Here is a 6277-nt window from a genome sequence, read left to right on the forward strand (position 1 = left end):
CTAACCTACATCTAGACAGGGTTCTACTGGAGCTTTACCAAAAGGTTCCTCCTACAGAACATGAAGGAACACCCTGGAGGCAGAGACGTTCGTTTCTTGACACCCTACAGAGGTGTTCGGTTGTTAGATGAGTACACTGCATTGATTTTAATAACTTTGTGAGTGTATTATCTGGAAAAGTGGCGTCAGATTGAGACTCGGCATTGGTAGGTACTAAATAATAGATGACTCGGATCGGTGGCAAAAAATCTTGTTGGGCGACATCCCTCCTGCACACATAATTTGAGGAAACTTAAGAGGGAATGGAGAAGGAGGAGTGGGAGGAAAGATGACACTGAATGGAGAGTTATAAGGAAAAAAACACTGCAATCTCCTCTGACAAGTCCATTTCTCTGGTTTAGACTTTTATCTCTCAGAGCTGCGACGCCCGATTCATCTGTGGCAGTGAAAGGCCATAAAACGCCTCAGAAAGAAAACAGAAAATATAGAAACCTTCACCGCTGCTCCACAAATACAAGCTGCGTCTGTCTTGTCCTTCTGCAGAAACCCACAGAGCATGTACATCCACAGCAGCTCAATACTCATTAAATCTCATAAATGTATGCATGAGTGCAAGAGTCTTAAAGTAAAAGACAAAATGTCTGGCAGCTCAGACATGATCTTGAACAAAAGGAGGCATTTTAATGCAGATTTTGGCATTGATTACCATGGCAACAAGCATCTGGGTCAGCCCTAAAAGTGAGCTGGTTCCCTTCAGACATCAGCTGCTCCCGACAGCCTGTGAAATGGTGGAAGTGAGTAAGTTTGGTGAACATGTGAGCAGCAGGAGGGTTGTTGTGCTGCAGCAACGTGTCGGCCGGCTGCTGACAAAGGATGTGCACATCTCCACTCTGTCCTCCATCTGGATCTGCTCTGCCTTTGTTCCTGCTTCGTCTCTTCACCTCCCACAAATTAAGGCCTGCATTCAGCCGTCAATCAGCGGGCGAGCGTCGAGCAGTTAAAGAGGCGAAGGCTTGTTTGTCTATCAACTCCCTCCGACTGAATCACGTCCTCGGCCTCGTCGGATCTCGGAGCCGCTGGGTTGGATTTCTGAAGCCGTTCTGGTTATTTGGTTGTCAGAGTGAAGAGCGAGGCGGTCGGCTCCACCTCGCTCCGCTCACGGCCGCTGATCCATGAAGACAAACTAATTTTCTCCTCCAGCGGTAATAAAGAATGAGATCCGCCGGTTTAACAGCGGTGGGTTTAGCACACAGTTGTCTTTACTTCTGTCTCAGAGCAGGTCAAGTAGATTTTCCTTAAGTGCCTTGTGCTCTCTCAGTGAGACAGATGATTCATTTAAAGAGGCATTCAAGCGCACATTGTTAGTTTACTGCCGCCGCTGCGCTTCCTCTCGGCTGCTGCTCACAAACACAAGAGCCTATTAACACCAAACACAAACTCGTGCACGTGAAGCGGCTGCATGAATGTTTGATGCGCCTCAGACTTTTAGATTGTCGTCACTCAGGAGGCGTCTGATCGGTTCCAGGCTCATCGTGCAGGAGTCCCCAGAACACCTGGAAGGTTCTGCAGCAGGACTCATGCAACCGCCTGTACGATCACGAAACACGTCATGGTACCTGTCGGGTCGAACGGTGTCACTGGGTCGCTTGTGTTTGCTCCTGATGAAGAGACAGTTTTATGCCTTCAGTTAAGACAAACATGGTCTTTGCTCTTTATGATGGGTTTGATTAACGTAGACGGACGCCAATGACTGAATGCATCGGTCATGAAATCAGCTTTTGTTTACTTTGAGCAGCTAAAACTGAGTTTATAGTAGAATCCTGTTTCAATGCAACCTACTCATGTTTTCCATAATTAACCCTTTCAACACTGCAGCCCGCTATACTGGTCTGCAGCTTTCACCCCGTCAGCCCTGCAGCCCGGTACGGCGGTTCTGGTCTACGGTGACTTCCTGTTCCAGTCATTGTGGTTGTCTATCAGTGGGAATCCTCGGATGTCAACAAGAGCTTCAGTCACGAAACAAATAATAATAATAATAATAATAATAATAATAGTAATTACCTGCATACAAGGTTCTGGCCCGCGTCATAGCAGAACAACGGCCCGTTACGCTGCACATTGGGCCCATACGCTGTTTTCTAGGGTACGTAACGGGAAAATATTTAACAACAAGCACCGATGGAGTTTCACTCCCGTCGTCTTTGCTGCTAACGCTGCTATGTGCTAGCATATTCACCGCTAACCGCTAGCAGCACTGGCTAAGACCCTCCCTGGGTCGACGGCCCTTCCTCCTGGTACATGGGCATAGAGGCAGATACTGCTGGTAGTTCTGAAGTGGACCTTGTCACACCTGTACTTCACCTGTATGTCCATGACCAGAGTAAACTTCCAGATATATCTGACCGTCAGCTTCTCTACTTCTGATCCACACCAGATGTGTGATGATGTGAAGTCTGCTGAAGACTTTATGAGTCATCAGAACCACATCTGATCATGGCCAAAGCTACCTGGTGCTGAAGGGGTTAAATGTCTCCGAGCTTCTGCGCTGACGTGGAACCATGAGCTGATCTTCATGGACAGAACTGTTCAGCTTCTCTGTTCCACATTAAACTGTAGTTACATACAGAGAACCGTGTAGCGTTCCCATCAGAACCCTGTTTGTGCTTTTTGGATTAAATCTGAATTCCTTCAGAGACAATTTAAACTCTCCGGTTAATTCACTCACTTTTATTAGTTTCTTCCTAAATTAGATTTTCAAAGCAACGACTCGTCCTGATTTTGTATTTTAAATGTATTCATGAGCAGATTCTGAATCACTTCTTATGTCTTATGTCAGGTTTTGCGTCTTTTAGCTGATTTTCTGTTTCACTTCCTCTCATCAGCCTTCAAAGTCGACAAACTTTGCGTCTGCAGCATGTAGCAGCTGCAAAACCAGACTTCAGGTGTCGGCGGAGACCAAAGCGGACCTAAAAGTGGAGCGGGTCCGACCTGAAGCAGACCCAGGCTGGTGCTGGTGCTGGTGCTGTCTGCTCGCGTGGTGTCTAATCCACCAGCTGATTAGGTGTGGGCGTGGCGTTACCAGAACTGATCCAGAGTGAGCGACGTCACATCGTCCTCCTCTGGTTGGACGTTCAGCCTCCTCAGGTTCTCTCCAATCATCTCACTCCGTGCAGCAATCATCCTACAGCGAGCGCCGGGGAACAAATTAACTTACATTTGTGAGGCCGGGCCGTGAGCAGGAGGACGTACAACAGCCCTTCATTAGAGCGGCGCCTCGTTACCTGGACGGCGCCGATCCATCGGCCCAGCTCCACTCTGCTGCAGAACCGGGTCACACGGCTGCTCTAAGCGACTCAGCGCTGACTCTAACCTACAGAGCTGTGGAGAGTCGAGGTTTTCCTGCAACAAGACGCAGAATGGAGCTGTAAGGAGACGCTGAAACACTCCTTTGATTCTCCTGACGCTCTGCTTAATTCCACCATCTGGCGCTCACATTAGCTCCTTCAACGCTGCTCTCTTTGTTCGCCTCTCACTTTGCAGACTCCTGCAACACTTGGTTCTATACTTTCTGTCCTTCCTTTGCTCCTTTAGCTTCCATCTGGGCTCAGTGTCGTCCTGCTTCTTTGTCCTCGGCTTGTTTTTCTTTCTGAAGCTGTTAATAAATGATCAGTGGAAGGTGTTCACAGCAGCGTAGTTCATCCTCTGACTGCCGTGGAACAGAGTCGGACCGGACCGGCCACGTCTGCAGGAACCCGATGATCTGTGCAACATGAACACTTTCCTCAGTCTTTCTGTTGGTGATAGAACCTGAGCGGTACCACTGATATGTCCAGAACGAGTGCTGGTGTATTTTAATGCTTCGTCTCCTCTGTGGGATCATCAGTCTCCTCTCAGGACCGGCTGCAGACCTGCAGCTCGGTTTGCACCAGAACCAACATCTGATGCTTCCTGGGCGTGCAGCGGGTCAGGTCCTGATCCCGCCGCTTCCTCCCATTGGCGGCGGCGCCTGGGGGAGCAGCGGCAGCGGCCAGTCACACGGCAGATGTCTCTCGCTGCGATTAGTCAGCGTCAAGTGGGCGGTGAAAGCAGGTGACACGTTTATTTGCAGGACGTCGAGGCTTCAGGATGAGTCATCGCAAATGTTCCCGCTCTGCTGCACAGACGAGCTTCAGTCTGAGACCGTTGGTGCCGTTTGATCAGCGGGTTCCTCCCCCACAGACCAACCACAGGTTCTGTATCCACCGAAAGAACCCCAACTGTAGCCCGACCTGCTGCCTGAGGCCCAGAAGAACCAGCAGAACAAGAACTCAGGAAACATGCTGCAGATCTACAGCTCTGTGTGTCGGCCCACAGTCATGGGTTCTACTGCAGAAACTGTTCTGCTGTAGTAATGGGTTCTGTTACAGTACCGGTTCTACTACAGTGTTCTGCAGCTTTAAGCCCGTTTAAACAGAATCTGTCTCCAGTATCAGGTCAGACAGTTTTTGGGGCATCAGGCTGAAGTCCAGCTGTGACTGAAGCCGGTTCCTCCTGAGTTCTCCGTGTTCCACATTCTGTTTATACCAGGAGGAGAACAGACAGGAGCAGCCACTGATCAGTCCGATCGATGTGTTCTAACGTCACTGTTTCAGCTGATAACGGTGAAATACAGCAGAGCACCATGTTTACGGCTCAGTACTCAGATTACATCAGTTACCACGGCGACTAAATGATGAGTGAGATCAGCGTTCAGTCATTTACAGAACCAGGATCAAGGTAACGTCACATCTATGGATCAGCAACGTCTGACAGACTACTTTGTTCCATACGTTCAGGAAACACTTTGACCTGAAGATAAAAACGGTCCAAATGTTCTGTCTCCGGCGTCAGCGTGACGTCACAGAACATGTTCAGATAGAATCCAGAAGAAGCCACTAAACCAGCTCAGGTCCAGTTTTCACGGTGCAGACCTTGTCGCGTCTGAAACCTGCAGCAGCAGACCTGAAGAGTCCAGATGTTCTCTGATCAGCTCTGACAGAACCGCTGGACTGCAGGGGTCCAACTCTGAGCTCCAGACGACCCAAACATCTCGTCTTCAGTTGGTTCATGCTGCAGTTCGTCTGTAAACCTTCAACACGTGAGCCTCCGTCAGAAACCTGCATCCAGCAGCGCAGCGCTGAGGCTGCTGGGTGCAGCAGCAGCAGCAGCTCCCTCCGGTTCCACCCCGTCACATTTGCACATTAATATTGGTGGTGCGGCTGCAGGTGCTCCGGGCCGCGGCCGACGCCCACATTAAGCCCATTTACAGCGAGCCGCTGACGCTCTCAGGTGAAGGTGTCTGCTGAAGGGCGGCGGCGTCCCGCTGGGAGCCTCGGCGTCGTCACGTATTCAGACCTCCGGCCGCTAAACACACGTTTAATGTTACCGAGTCAGCAGGCGGCGACGTGGACGGAATACTGAGCACCAGGAGCTCAACACTAAAGGCTCAAACCTGAGCTCACGTTTAAACGAGCTGCTGCCCTGATGGTCCGATCCAGCTCAGGAAACTGAGGAACTGTTTATGTCAGAACAAAGACGACAGAACCAGCTGGTAGCGATGTCCTTTAGCTTCACCACGGTCTTTAGTGGGTTAAATCCTCACAAACAGCTGACATCACCAGTAAAACCAACAAACGTCTCTTTCTGTCTTCAGTAAAAACTCTAAAACAAAAGCTGAGTGGAACCACCGGAGCGTCTCATTGGTCGCTTCAGAACAGCAGGTCGCTGCTTCACAAGTCAGAGATCAGCTTCATCACCATCGTCCTCAATAATAAATAATAAATTAGAAAGCAACGGTCGAGTTTGTGTTGAAAGTCTTAACTAGCTCAGACTCATTCCAGGCTGAGTTCTGATTGTGACGGCGCCACCTGGTGGTCGTGAACCTTCAGACGTCAGGGTCTCCAGCTACAGACACAAACGTCTTCATTCGTCCTATCAGTGAATGTGTTTCCATCGGTTCAGCGTTCTTGTTTTGATAACTCTGCTTCGATCATCCTGGTTCTGGTTTTCTTGTTCAGAAGCTGCTCGTGTGTAGTTCAGTGTCGCCTGACTGACTGGTTCGCTGGATTATAGTTCTGTTCACCAACAGTTTAGCTGAAGTGACTTTAAAAGTGAGCTGAGATGGTAAAAGTCCTACAGCGAGCACGGAGCTGTCAGGAGTCCATTAGATGTTCTGCTAGTTTTCTGTCTGGAACATGAGAAGACGTTGATCAGGTGCTGAAGGCTCATTCTGCAAACCTTTGTTGTTTTTGTGTTTTGT

The 6277-nt window shown here is 49.5% G+C and overlaps 1 protein-coding gene across 2 annotated transcripts in view; it reads left to right on the forward strand.

Annotated features, from left to right (window-relative positions):
* The window catches only part of samd12 (sterile alpha motif domain containing 12), a 120443-nt gene that overhangs the window by 96086 nt on the left and 18080 nt on the right, over nt 1–6277 (forward strand). The gene's annotated exons all lie outside the window — the stretch shown is intronic.

The sequence above is a fragment of the Stegastes partitus genome, unplaced genomic scaffold (assembly GCF_000690725.1).
Source record: "Stegastes partitus isolate 25-593 unplaced genomic scaffold, Stegastes_partitus-1.0.2 Scaffold806, whole genome shotgun sequence".
Lineage (NCBI taxonomy): Eukaryota > Metazoa > Chordata > Actinopteri > Pomacentridae > Stegastes > Stegastes partitus.